This window comes from Antechinus flavipes, chromosome 4 (genome assembly GCF_016432865.1).
Source record: "Antechinus flavipes isolate AdamAnt ecotype Samford, QLD, Australia chromosome 4, AdamAnt_v2, whole genome shotgun sequence".
Taxonomy (NCBI): domain Eukaryota; kingdom Metazoa; phylum Chordata; class Mammalia; order Dasyuromorphia; family Dasyuridae; genus Antechinus; species Antechinus flavipes.
This window is the reverse complement of record NC_067401.1, coordinates 244,274,963-244,289,506: the sequence shown is the minus strand read 5'-3', so window position 1 is coordinate 244,289,506 and position 14,544 is coordinate 244,274,963. Positions and strand designations below refer to the sequence as shown.

General features: G+C 32.8%; 1 pseudogene; it reads right to left on the bottom strand.

Moving 5' to 3' along the window:
• Positions 1-702: 702 nt before the first annotated feature.
• LOC127561479 (L-lactate dehydrogenase A chain-like) lies at positions 703-2,172 on the bottom strand (annotated as a pseudogene).
• Between the last annotated feature and the right edge of the window lie 12,372 nt (positions 2,173-14,544).

Genomic DNA, 14,544 nt, shown 5'->3' with positions numbered 1-14,544 from the left:
TCATAGATGCCAGTGCTTCTATATACTTGCTGCCTAATTTTGTGGATAATGTGTGATGTAACAGATAAAATGTCTCACTTCTGATCAGAATATTGAGGTTTGGCGTCATTTTGTGGTTGAATTGTTGTGATAGTTAGGTACCACAATGGAAAGAGAACTGGACCTGCAGTCAGGAAGACTCAGTTCAAATGCAGCCTCAGGTATTTACTAGTTGTGTGACCTTGAATAAGTCACTTAACCCTGTTTGTTTCGATTTCTTCTTTTGTAAAAATGAGCTTGAGAAAGAATGGCAAACCATTCCAGTATCTTCGCAAGGAAAACCCCAAATGAAGTCACAAAGAGTTGGACATGACTAATTGAAAACAACAACAATGTATATATTTTTAATATTCATACCTGTCATTTTTAATGATATCATAATTTTCCATTACATTGATGAGCATCAATTTATTCAGCCATTCTCCAATTATACCAGATATTTTTATTGATACTTTATGTTTTTTGGGGGAGGTTTGTTTTACATTTCTATTTCATACTTGGTATTTAATCACAGATTACTTGAACCATATAATCTATATGAATAGTGCATCATATACTATCCTTTAACTGTTTTCATATTGTCAAGTAGTGGCACATTGAAAGGCTTTAGAATTTCAGATCTCTCCAGACATCTCAGCAGGTATAAATATTCTTTTAAAAACGTTATTCCTCTTAAGAATTCAAAGTCAGCTTTACTATATCTATGATATCATTGCTCCCCAAGATATGAGGGACATTAAGGAAGATTTCCTCATTTATTCCATATAGGTCCTTCATCATCATACAAACCTGATGCACTTTTCCAAGATTCTTCATCATAGTTCTTACAAATGTGCTGCAGAGAGGCCAGAAGCCCACAAAGCATTTTCAGTTTGATGACCTTATAAGCATTTCCAACTACCTATCTATGAATAGTTTTCCAGCAATATTACCTCCATTCTATAAAGGTATATTAGAATCACTATGCTTCCCAATAATAATCGAGACAGTTTGTTAAATTGATACTCAGCTTACTCCCAATTATGAAATGGAAATGGGTAGAGTCTAGATTAGTTCCATTTCAAATAACATGGTTTTGGAGCAAGTCACTAAGTTTCTAGGAAACATGTCAGAATGTCCCCTGGATTGGAAACAACAAGTAGTTTACAGTTAGGATTACTTTTTACAATATCAGGAATAATTATTTTCTTTTTTTTTTTTAATTTTATTTTATTTAATAATAACTTTGTATTGACAGAATCCATGCCAGGATAATTTTTACACGACATTATCCCTTGCAATCACTTATGTTTCATTTTTTCCCCTCCCTCCTTCCTCCCCCCCCCAAGATGGCAAGCAGTCCTATATATGTTAAATATGTTGCCGTATATCCTAGATACAATACATATTTGCAAAACCGAACAGTTCTCCCACTGCACAGGGAGAATTGGATTCAGAAGGTAAAAATAACTCGGGAAGAAAATCAAAAATCAAATAGTTCACATTCATTTCCCAGTATCCCTTCTTTGGGTGTAGCTGTTTCTGTCCATCATTTATCCAATGAAATTCAGTTAAGTCTCTTTGTCAGAGAAATCCATTTCCATCAGAATACAGCCTCATACAATATCGTTGTCGAAGTGTATAATGATCTCCTGGTTCTGCTCTTCTCACTTAGCATCAGTCCATGTAGGTCTCTCCAAGCCTCTCTGTAAGGAATAATTATTTTCAGGATGTTTACATTGCCCTGGACCAAATTCAGGAGACTCAATTTCCTCTACCCTTAATTGGCACGCATCTACAATGAAAATTACTATCTTGTAGCTGTCTGATACGCTGGAGTCTACCAGAGACAATCTTCGTCATACTCAAGAAAAGATTGTAGGGGAGCTAGGTAGTGCAGTGGATAGAGCGGCAGCCCTGAAGTCAGGAGGACCTGAGTTCAAATCTGGTCCCAGATAACACTTCCTAGCTATGTGACCCAGGACAAGTCACTTAACTCCAATTGCCTCAGCAAAAAAAAGAAAAAAGAAAAAAGAAAGAAAAGATCGTCTTTTGGAGATCCATTATCTCTCCCTTCAATTTATCTTCCATGACATCAAAGAGAGTGAGTTCATCAATTAAATCCTTCATTAAGATGCTGATGACACTTGCCATGACAACTATACCTCGATGGTTCACACAAAGCCTGGCACATTGACTTTGATAAATATTATGTCTGCTTTTTCATTTGTAACAAAATTGTGTGTGTGTGTGTGTGTGTGTGTGTGTATGTATAACCAAAATTTGGTTGTAGTTTCAAGTTGTCTTCATTAATCTGTTTTTTAATAATTATATTTATCCTTAACTTTGTTTTTCATTTAGTGTATATCACTTCATAAAAATCTTCCATACTTTGATGGAGCTGTGATTTTACTGACACTCACTAGTGGCATAGATTCAAACTCATTTATTTCTTGTTCTGTGTTCCTTTCCATAAATTCCATAAATATAGGAGGCAAATTTATTGTTTTTCATAAATCTTCCATAAGTGATCCATTCAACATCCTGGAAGATATACTATAGGTTCAAATTTAATTTTATTTTAAATTAAAATAATTGATTTTCTCTCTTCTTTCTTTTTTGCACCTACTCCTCAACCCTTTAAGCTCTAGTAAAAATATATGTAATTTAAAAATTCCTATTGGTTATGTTGAAAAAAAATCTCATTTTTCATCCTAATCCCAGTACCTCCTTTTTTAGGAGGACCAGTGCTTCATTATTGGTTTCTTGCAATCATAGCTAGTTATTGCATTCATTAAGAATCATGAAGTCTTACATGAACTGATGCTGAATGAAATGAGCAGAACCAGGAGCTCACTATATACTTCAACAACAATACTATGTGATGATCAATTCTGATGGACATGGCTCTCTTCAACAATGAGATGAACTAAATCAGTTCCAATTATTCAGTAATGAATAGAACCACCTATACCCAGTGAAAGAACTCTGGGAAATGAGTGTGAACCACTACATAGCATTTTCAATCCCTCTGTTTTTGTCCACTTGCATTTTTGATTTCTTTCACAGGTAATTGGGCATTATTTCAAAGTCTGATTCGTCCTATGTAGCAAAATAACTATGGATATGTATACATATATTGTATTTAACATATACTTTAACATATTTAACATGTATTGGTCTACCTGCCATCTGGGGGAGCAGGTGGGGGGAAGAAGGGGAAAAATTGGAACAAAAAGTTTTGCAATTGTCAATGATGAAAAATTACCCAGACATATATCTTGTAACTAAAGAGCTATAATTTAAAAAAAGAGTCATGAAGTCTATTAATATTATTTCTCTTTACTATTTTAATGTTAATATATAAATTGTTCTCCTGCTTCTGTTTAATCTGCATCAGATAATGTAAATCTTTTAAGACTTCATTGAAAGTATTTCATCTTTTTTTTTTTTTTTTTTTTACTGGTCCAATAATATTACATTGCATTCATATGACCTTGGTTCAACTATTTTCTATTTTTTAGGGATCCTCTATTTTCTATTTCTTATCACTACAAAAAGAGCTATAAAACTTTTGTATACTTTGTATATTTGATTCCTTTCTGTCTTTCTTTGATATCTTTGGGTTATAGACCTAGCAATGGTATTGCTGGGTTAAGGGATGTTCCCAGTTTAATAACTTTTGGGGAATAACTCCAAATTTCTTTCCATTTAAGTTGTGTCATTTCTGATCCATTTTTGTTTCTTCAAGCAATGCATTAATATACCTGCTTTTCTAAAACTCTTCTATTATTTTTTTATCTTGCCAACTTTGCCAATTTGATGGGTGTGTGGTGAAATAATTTCTGTCATTGGGTTTTATTGATTTGGAGAATTTTTTAAATTGCAATTGACAACTTAAATTTCTTTCTTTGAAAACAATTCTTATTCTTATAAGCATGAATTAGTTCCTTGTAGATTTTAGAAACAAGAACTTTATCAGTCAAACTTGCTATAGATATTTTTCCTCAGTTCTTTAATTCCCTCCTAATTTTAGCTGCTGTGAATGTTTTTGTAAACAAACATTTTTTAAATTTATATAATTGAAACTGTCCATTTTATCTGCTGTGATTCTCTTTATCCTTTGTTTTGCCATAAACTTTTCCCCTATCCTAAATCTGGAAAGCAGTTTTTTAATTCTTCTCTAATTTTGTTTAGTATGCCACCATTTATTTTTAAATTATGTACTTATTTGGAGTTTATCTAGCTATATGGTATGATAAAGGAAGCTAAGTGACTCAGTAAATAAAGTACTAGCTTGGAGTCAGGGAGACATGGTGAGTTGAAATCTGGCTTCAGACACTGCAATACTAGCAAAGTCACTAACTTTGTTCACCTCAGCTTCTCATCTATAAAATAATCTAGAAAAAGAAAAGGCAAACTATTCCAGTGTCTTTGCCAAGAAAACGCTAAATAAGGTCATGAAGAATTGGACATAACTGAGATGACTAAATAACAACAATGTGATGGGAGATATTAGTCTATGCTTGTTTTTTTTTTTTTTTTGATGATTAATATTTCATAATATAATTTGAGATGGGTCATAATATAATTTGAGGCTTTCTTCCCCTCATACCTGATCCCCTCTTCTCACCTATTACCTTTTCCCTTTAAGGGTTTTTTTTTTTTTTTTTTTGGTTCTTTTTTTCTCTCTTGTTTTTATTTGGTTATAAATTTCTTCTACCTTTTTTTTTTTCCTCTCTCAGTTAATCAAGTAGATTCCTCCTTTCAGTTAGTCTTGTTCATTAATTTTTCTTTTAATTTAATTTTTTAGCATATGATCCTGAGCTAGTCATTTAACCCCAATTGCCTCAGCAAAAAAAAAAAAAAAAAAAAAAAAAAAAAAATCATTTTTGCACTTATTTTCAAAATAGTCATTCTCTCACTTTAAAAAATATTATACATCTTTTTCTGTTTACTCTGTCAGTATCTAAATCAGCCTTTCCTTTTATCTCAATGTCAGAATAAAAAAATGGAGAGATTTCAGCACATGACCACTTAGCATATGCTTCCAGCATCTTGATTTCTGTAGTGGCATCTGGAGAGACATGGCTAATTAAATATTCAAATACCATATTTTGATACAGTCTTGCTCATTCATATACATTTTTACCAACAATTTATCTGATTATGTGAAGTTGACTATTAGTATTTTAACTGGCATAATAAAGAATCTATAAATTAATTTGGGAAGAATTGAATTTTTTCTATCTTTACTCAAACTAGTCACAGAAATAGGATGTTCTTTGTATTAATTAGTTTTCTCTTTGTTTCTGTCAAAATCAGTTATAGTTGTTTTTAAATAGGTATAATAAGTATTTTGGTGGTTAATCACTAAATATTAGACCACTTTATCATGTCTACATTTATCCTGATTTCTTTTATGACATGTATGTTGGTTATTTCTGTATGTTTATCTTATTTTCTAATGCCGCAAAATACTGAAGGCAAAATGAAAAAAGGGATGGCAGAAAGTGAGATAGATAGTGTCATGGAAACAATGAACATTAACTATGTCAGATAACTTATCCAGTATATATTATGCCCATAATTCTTTATTTTAAAAAATTTATTAAAGCTTTTCAAAAGTTATACATGGATAATTTTTAACATTAACACTTGCAAAACCTTTTGTTCCAATTCACACCCCACCCCCGCTTCTCCTCACCCCCTTCTCTAGATAGTAAGTAATCTAATATATGTTAAACATGGTAAAAAAAAAAAAATGTTAAATCCAATATATGCATACATATTTATACAATTAACTTGCTGCACAAGAAAAATCAAATCAAAAAGGAAAAAAATGAGAAAGAAAAATACAAGTGAACAACAACAAAAAGAGTTAAAATGCTATATTGTGGTCCACACTCAGTTTCCACAGTCCTCTCTCTGGGTGTAGATGGCTCTCTTCATCACTGAACAATTGCAACTGGTTTGAATCATCTCATTGTTGAAGAGAGCCACATCTATCAGAATTGAGCATCCTAAAGGCTTGTTGTTGACATGTATAATGATCTCCTGGTTCTGCTCATTTCACTTAGCATCAGTTCATGAAAGTCTCTCCAAGCCTCTCTCTGTATTCATCCTGCTGGTCATTTCTTACAGAATAATAATATTCCATAACATTCATATACCATAATTTATTCAGCCATTCTCCAACTGATGGGCATCCACTCTGTTCCAGTTTCTTGCCACTACAAAAAGGGCTGCCATAAACATTTTTGTGCATGTGAGTCCCTTTCTCTCCTTTAAGACCTCTTTGGGATATAGGCCCAGTAGAGACACTGCTGGATCAAAGGATATGCACAGTTTGATAGCCCTTTGGGCATAAATCCAAATTGCTCTCCAGAATGGTTGGATCAATTCACAACTCCACCAACAGTGTATTAATTCAATTCTGATGGAAATGGCTATCTTCAACAATGAGAGGATCCAAATCAGTTCCAATAGATCAGTAATGAAGAGAACCAGCTACATCCAGCAAAAGAACATTGGGAAATGAGTGTGGACCACAACATAGCATTCATACTGTTTCTGTTATTGTTTGCTTGCATTTTTGTTTTCTTCCCAGGTTATTTTTAACTTCTTTCTAAATTTGGTTTTTCTTCCATAGCAAGAAAACTGTATAAATATGTGTACATATATTGTATTTAACATATGCTTTAACATATTTAACATGTATAGAACTAACTGCCAGCTAGGAGAGGGGTGGAGGGAAGGCGGGGGAAAGTTGGAACAGAAGTTTTAGCAAGGATCAATGTTGAAAAATTACCCATGCCTATGTTTTGTCAATAAAAAGCTATAATTGAAAAAAAAATTAAAAGGGAAACAACTGGAGAAAAAAATTGCAGTAAATTTCTCAAGTCTCATTTCCAAGATATATAAGAAACTGATTCAAATTGATAATAGTATGAGCCATTCCCCAACAAATATAAATTCTAAAGTTATGAGCAGGTAGTTTTGGGAAAATAACAACAGCAACAACAATGTATTAGTGTCCCAGTTTTCCCACATCCTCTCCAACAGTCATCATTGTCTTTTTCTATCATCTTAGCCAATCTGAAAGGTGTAGTGGTACCTCAGATTTGTCTTAATTTGCATTTCTCTGATCAATAGTGATTTAGAGCAACTTTTCATATGTCTAGAAATGGTTTTAATTTCTTCATCTGAAAATTGTCTGTTTGCATCCTTTGACCATTTATCAATTGGAGAATGGGTTGTATTCTTATAAATTTAAGTCAATTCTCTATATTTTAGAAATAAGGTCTTTATTAGAACCTTTGAATGTAAAAATGTTTTTCCTTTTTGCTTTCCTTCTAATCTTGTCTGCATTAGTTTTGTTTGTACAAAAACTTTTTCAATTACTATCATCAAAATTATCTCTTTTTTGTTCAGTAATAATCTCCAATTCTTTGGTCACAAATTCATTCCTACTCCACAGATCTGAGAGGTAAACTATACCTAATTTGCTCATAATATCATTCTTTATATCTAAGTAATGAACCCATTTCAACCTTACCTTGGTATAGGGTTTTAGGTGTGGGTCAGTGCCTAGTTTCTGCCATACTAATTTCCAATTTTCCCATCAGTTTTTGTCATGAGTTGGCCGAGTTAATATAAGAAAATGACAATAGTACCTAAATTAACTACTTAAGTGCCATACCAATCAAATTTCCAAAAAATTATTTTACAGATCTAGAAAAAATAATAGTGTTTTTTCCCTAAAAGCTGGGGTTTTTGAGTTTGTCAAACAGTAGATTACTATAGTCATTGACTATTTTGTCCTTTGAACCCAACCTATTCCACTTATTGATGACTTTTTTTTAGCCAGCACCAAATGATTTTGATGACTGCTGCTTTGTAATATAGTTTTAGATCTGATATAGCCAGGCCACCTTCATTTGCAATTTTTTTCATTAATTCCCTTGAAATTCTTGATATTTTTTTCTTCCAGATGAACTTTGTTATTATTTTCTCTAGATCTGTAAAAATAATTTCTTGGGAGTTTGATTGGTATGGCACTGAATAAGTAGATTAATTTAGGTAATATTGTCGTTTTTATTATATTAACTTGGCCTACCCATGAGCACTTGATAATTTTCCAATTGATTAGATCTGACTTTGTTTGTATGAAAAGTGTTTTGTAGTTGTGTTCATATAGTTCTTGACTTTGCCTTAGCAGGTAGACTCCCAAATATTTTATATTATTGACAGTTATTTTAAATGGAATTTTGCCTGGACCTCTCACTACAGAATTTCGGTGCCAGCTCAAATCCTGATCATGGGTGAGGAGCAAAGGGGCAGAACTCATGAAGATGGTCAAACAGAAGTCCATTTATTCAAAATTTTCTCAACCTTATATACCCTAATATACTTATATAACTATAGCACACAGTGCATGTGCTAACTATAGGATACTGCACATGCAGAATTACATTAAAAAAACAAAAAAAAAAAAAACAAACAAAAAAAAAACCACTGCTATTGTGTGCAGATGTTCCCTTACCACTTTAGTATAACTCTGATTTAATTTCAACACAAGTTGTCATGACCTTCTGACTTTTCAGGAAAGCTGAGACACCCCTGGGGGGATGGGGAGCCAAACCAGACACATCAGCAGGATTTCTTTTACTGGAATACCTAACCCAGGGTTCCCCACTATTTGTGGCCCTTTACAGAATTTCTCTTTGTATCTTTTGCTGTTGGATTTTATTACTGATGTATAAAAATGCTGATGATTTATGTGGATTTATTTTGTATTCTTCAACTTTGCTAAAGTTGTGGATTATTTCTAATAATTTTTTAGTTGATTCTCTATGGTTCTCTAAGTATACCATTATATCATCTGCAAAGAGTGATAATTTGGTTTTCTCATTTCCTACTTTAATTCCTTTAATCTCTTTTTTCTCTTATTGACAAAGTTAACATTTCTAATACAATATTAAATAGTAATGGTGATAGTGGCCAACCTTGTTTCACTCCTAATCTTATTGGGAATGGCTCTAGTTTGTCCCCTTTACATATGTTACTTACTAATGGTTGGAAATAGATGCTACTGATTATTTTAAAGAAAACTATTTATTCCTGTACTCTGTGGTATTTTTTAATAGGAACAGATTTTGGATTTTATTATATTCTTTTTTTCTACATCTATGGAGATAATCATGTGATTTTTGTTAGCTTGGTTATTGATATTGTCAATCATGCTAATAGTTTTCCTAATATTGAACCAGCCCTGCATTCCTGGCATGAATCCTACTTGGTCATAGTGTATTATCCTGGAGATGACTTTCTGTAAACTCCTTGCTAATATTCTATTTAAGATTTTTGCATCAATATTCACTAGGGAAATTGGTCTATAATTTTCTCTCTCTATTTTCATCCTACCTGGTTTAGGTATCAGCATCATATCTGTGTTATAAAAGGAATTTGGCAGGACTCCATCTTTCCCTTTTTTAAAAATAGTTGTATAGTATTGGAATTAATTCTTCTTTAAATGTTTGATAGAATTCACATGTAGATCCATCTGGCTCTGAAGATTTTTTCTTAGGGAGTTGATTAATAGCTTGTTCTATTTCTTTTTCTAAAATGGGACTATTTAAGTAACTTATTTACTCTTCTGTTACACTTGGTATATGTTTTTGTAAGTATTTCTCCATTTCACTTAGATTATCCTATTTATTGACATATAGTTGGGTAAAATAATTCCTAATTATTGCTCTAATTTCTTCTTTATTGGCGGAAAGTTTTTCCTTTTCATTTTTAATACTAACAATTTCATTTTCTTTTTTCCTTTTTCTAATCAAATTTATCTATTTTGTTGCTTTTTTTCATAAAATCAACTCTTAGTTTTATTTATTGATTCAATAGTTTTCTTACTTTCAATTTTATTAATCTCCTGTTTTATTTTCAGAATTTCAAATTTAGTATTTAATTGGAGATTATTAATTTGTCCTTTTTTTTAGCTTTTTTAGTTGCAAGCCAAATTCATTCATCTTCTCTTTCTCTATTTTATGCAAGTAACCATCTAGAGAAATGAAATTTCCTCTGTTAACTGCTTTGGCTGCTCATCCCCCTCCCTCTTTCCCTCAATTGCCATAGATCTTTTTTGCTTCCTCATGAGATAAAAATTTCCCCATTTTAACTCTATTTTCCACTTCTTCCAGTAGAATCACCATCCCTCCACTAATTTCTTTTTTAAATCATCACAATAAAATCAAATTATACCTACAACCTCTAAGTATACTCATAACAGAGATACAGATCTCAAGAGTTAAACATATCATTTCCCCATATAGGGAACTTAACTTTAAAAAAGTTTTTTCTTTTCTTTTTACCTTTTTATGCTTCTCTTGAGTTCTGGATTTGAAATCCAAACTTTCTATTCAGCTCTGGTCTTTTCATCAGAAAGTTCACCTGTTTATAGAATGTCTATCTTTTCTCCTGAAAGATGATGCTCAGTATTGCTGGATAATTGATTCTTGGATGCAATCAAGTTCTTTTGCCTTTTGGAATATCAGTTTCCATGCCCTTTGATCTTTTAAAGTGTAAGCTTCTAGATCCTGGGTAATCCTGATTGTGACTCCTCAATTATTTGAATTGTTTCCTTCTGGCTGCTTGCAGTATTTTCTCCTTGATTTGATAATTATGAAAATTATCTATGATGTTCCTTGGAGTTTCCATTTTGGGGTCTCTTTCAGGTGGTGATTGGTGAATTCTTTCAATTGCTGTTTTACCCTCTGGTTCTAGGACATCTGGGCAGTTTTCTTTGATGATTTCCTGAAAGGTGATGTCTAGGATCTTTTTTCATCATGGTTTTCTGGAAGTCCTATAATTCTTTGATTGTCTCTCCTAGATCTACTTTCTAGGTCAGTTGTTTTTTCCAGTGAGGTATTTTTCATTTTCTTTTCTTTTTTTTTTATTTTGTTTGACTGATTCTTGAAGTCTTGTTGATTCATTCACTTCCATTTGTTCAATTCTAATTTTAAATGAATTATTTTCTTCAGTTAGCTTTTTTTAAAATCTCCTTTTGCATTTGTCCAACTGAACTTTTATATGAAGTGCTTTGTTTTTCCATTTCACATTTTTTTGTTTTTCAATGAGTTATATGCTTTTCCCCATTTTATTAAGTCTTTTTAAGGAATTTTCTTTTTTTTTTTTAAAGTGGTTTTTAAATTTTTTTATTTTTTTCATTTTTTTATATAGCTTTTTATTTACAAGTTATATGCATGGGTGATTTTACAGCATTGACAATTGCCAAACCTTTCGTTCCAATTTTTCCCCTCCTTCCCTCTACCACCTCCTCAGATGGCAGATTGACCAATACATGTTAAATATGTTAAAGTATAAATTAAATAAAAGTATACATGTCCAGATAGTTATTTTGCTGTACAAAAAGAACCAGACTTTGACATAGTGAACAATTAGCCTATGAAGGAAATAAAAAATGCAGGTGGACAAAAATAGAAGGATTGGGAATTCTATGTAGTGGTTCATAGTCATCTCCCAGAGTTCTTTCCCTGGGTGTAGCTGGTTCAGTTCATTACTGCTCTATTGAAACTGATTTGGTTCATTTTGTTGTTGAAGAGGGCCACGTCCATCAGAATTGATCATCATATAGTATTATTGTTGAAGTATAGAATGATCTCCTGATCCTGCTCATTTCACTCAGCATCAGTTCATATAAGTCTCTCCAGGCCTTTCTGAAATCATTCTGCTGGTCATTTCTTAAAGAACAATAATATTCTATAATATTCATATACTACAATTTATTTAGCCATTCTCCATTGAGGGCCATCCACTCAGTTTCCAATTTCTGGCCACTACAAAGAAGACTGCCACAAACATTCTTGCATATACAGGTCCCTTTCCCTTCTTTAAGATCTCTTTGGGATATAAGTACAGTAGTAACACTGCTGGGTCAAAGGGTATGGACAGTTTGATAACTTTTTGAGCATAGTTCCAAATTGCTCTCCAGAATGGCTGGATGTATTCACAATTCCACCAACAATGTATCAGTATCCCTGTTTTCCCACATCCCCTCCAATATTGTGCATTATCTAAGAATTTTCTTTAGATAATTTCTCATTTCCTTTTCTATAACCTCTTGCAAAAATCTCATTTCCTTTATTCATTTTTCTTCTTTTTTTTTATGATCCTTTTTGAATTCTTTCAAGACAGCCTTGCGAAATGGGGACCAACTGATATCACTCTTTGGGGCTTCATCTAGAGCTGGCTTGCCTTCACGATCCTTAGGGTTTGAGGTCTGTTTTTCTCTTTGTCTATAAAAACTGCCTGTGGTCAGAGGTCTTTTTGCTTTTTTGCTCATTTTTTTAAAAAGTTACATTCTGTTCTTAAGGCAAAGGGGAGACAGCTGCTTTAGTTTGCCCTGGGCAGTTCTCCTGACTGACTTCTTGGGCTGGGTAAACATGACCAGGTCCCGCTTTCTTCTAGGCCTCAAAGGCTCACAATTTGCTTTTTGTATTGGCTTTTGATTGTCTTGCAGCAAATCTGCTTCACTACTGGCTTGTAACCAGGACAGAGTAGCACAAGAACCTTGCAGTACATCCCCCAGTGCATGGATGAAACAGTGCTCTGGCTTCTCACCCCAGCTTCCTGTCACAGGCTCCCTGCACTATGGTCTAGCTTCGGCCCCCTCTCCCCATACTTCAACATATTTAACATATATTGGTCAACCTGCCATCTGGGGGAAGGAGTGGGGGGAAAGAGAGGAAAAGTTGGAACAACTTATATCTTGTAAATAAAAAGCTATAATTTTTTTAAATAGGAAACAAACAAAAAAAAAGATATATGCATGGGTATTTTTTCAGCATTGACAATTGCAAAACCTTTTGTTCCAACTTTTCCAACTGGCCAAAGCCAAAGCCATTATCTTGATCTCCTATCTTGTTATCTACTGATAAATACATATTAAGGTGAAAGGTCAAGAAAATAAAATTAATGCTATGTTCACACAAGCCACTCATTCATACTCATGAACTTTTCTGAAGTTCTTCCACAACATCTTCTTTTGGAAATTTGTGGTATCCAAATATTTGTGGGTTTTGTCGCTCCAAAACCAGTTTAGAGGCTTAATCTGCTCTTAAGCTCAGAGGTCACAGAAAGCGATTTCTGCTCTCTACCATCTTGGCTCTGCCTCAATTCCTCATTTCTTCAAAAAAAAAAAAAAAAAGAAGGGAAGTCAACTATTTTAGTTCTTCCATAAGGCTCAGCTTGGTCATTTATAATCACACAATGACCAGTTTTATTTTTATTTTATTATTCTTTCCATTTATATTGCCATTAACATACAATTTTTCAGGAGCATTTCTACTTGTACATACATACAGTAGAATCAGGCAGTTCTAGAGGAAAGTTAGGATTAGAACACTTTGGAATTGACTTGATAGAAAATTTGGCTTTGTGATAGATTATTATGGAAAAGAAAGCATAAACTTTATTCTACCATGATTCATACCCCATTCTCATTTGCTTTATCAACTAGTATAGATGTAAAAGCATGAGATAAGGTTTCTGGTAACTACTGAAGGATTAGTATAATGTGTAACTCAGTGTACTTTATAGCAACATTGCACAAAATTTCATTTCATATAGAAACACTTTTTTTGAGGATGCAAGTTAAGGTGACAAATGAGTATGAATGAGTGGCTTGTGTGAACATAGCATTAATTTTATTTTCTTGACCTTTCACCTTAATATGTATTTATCAGTAGATAACAAGATAGGAGATCAAGATAATGGCTTTGGCTTTGGCCAGTTGGAAAAGTTGGAACAAAAGGTTTTGCAATTGTCAATGCTGAAAAAATACCCATGCATATATCTTTTTTTTTGTTTGTTTCCTATTTAAAAAAATTATAGCTTTTTATTTACAAGATATAAGTTGTTCCAACTTTTCCTCTCTTTCCCCCCACCCCTTCCCCCAGATGGCAGGTTGACCAATATATGTTAAATATGTTGAAGTATAAGTTAAATATAATATATGTATACAACATGTAACTGTCCAAACAGTTATTTCCCATGCATATATCTTGTAAATAAAAAGCTATAATAATAATAATAAAAAAAAGATAATGGTTTTGGGAAGTAGGACCTGAAAATTAACTCTTTCAAAGGTTACATAAATATATTTAGAGGTAAATTTCAGGGCTAGAGAGTCATTAGAATGAGTACACTGGTTACTATCATTTTGTATTACAAGAATGAAGCACAATATAAATAATTGCAATAAAAGTAAACTGAGATACATACTCTGAGCAAAATTTGTTTGTTATTAGTGACATTACATTACTATTAATAAAGTATATCAGACTGGTCACCTTACCAAAAAATGGCAAACCAATCCAGTATCTCTACTGAGAAAACCTCCAAAATAGGATCATGAAAAGTTGGAAATGACTGAAAAAGACTGTAAAATCAGATTTTTCTGAGAGGAAGGCCATTGCCTTCACCAGGTTGCCAAAGAAGTCT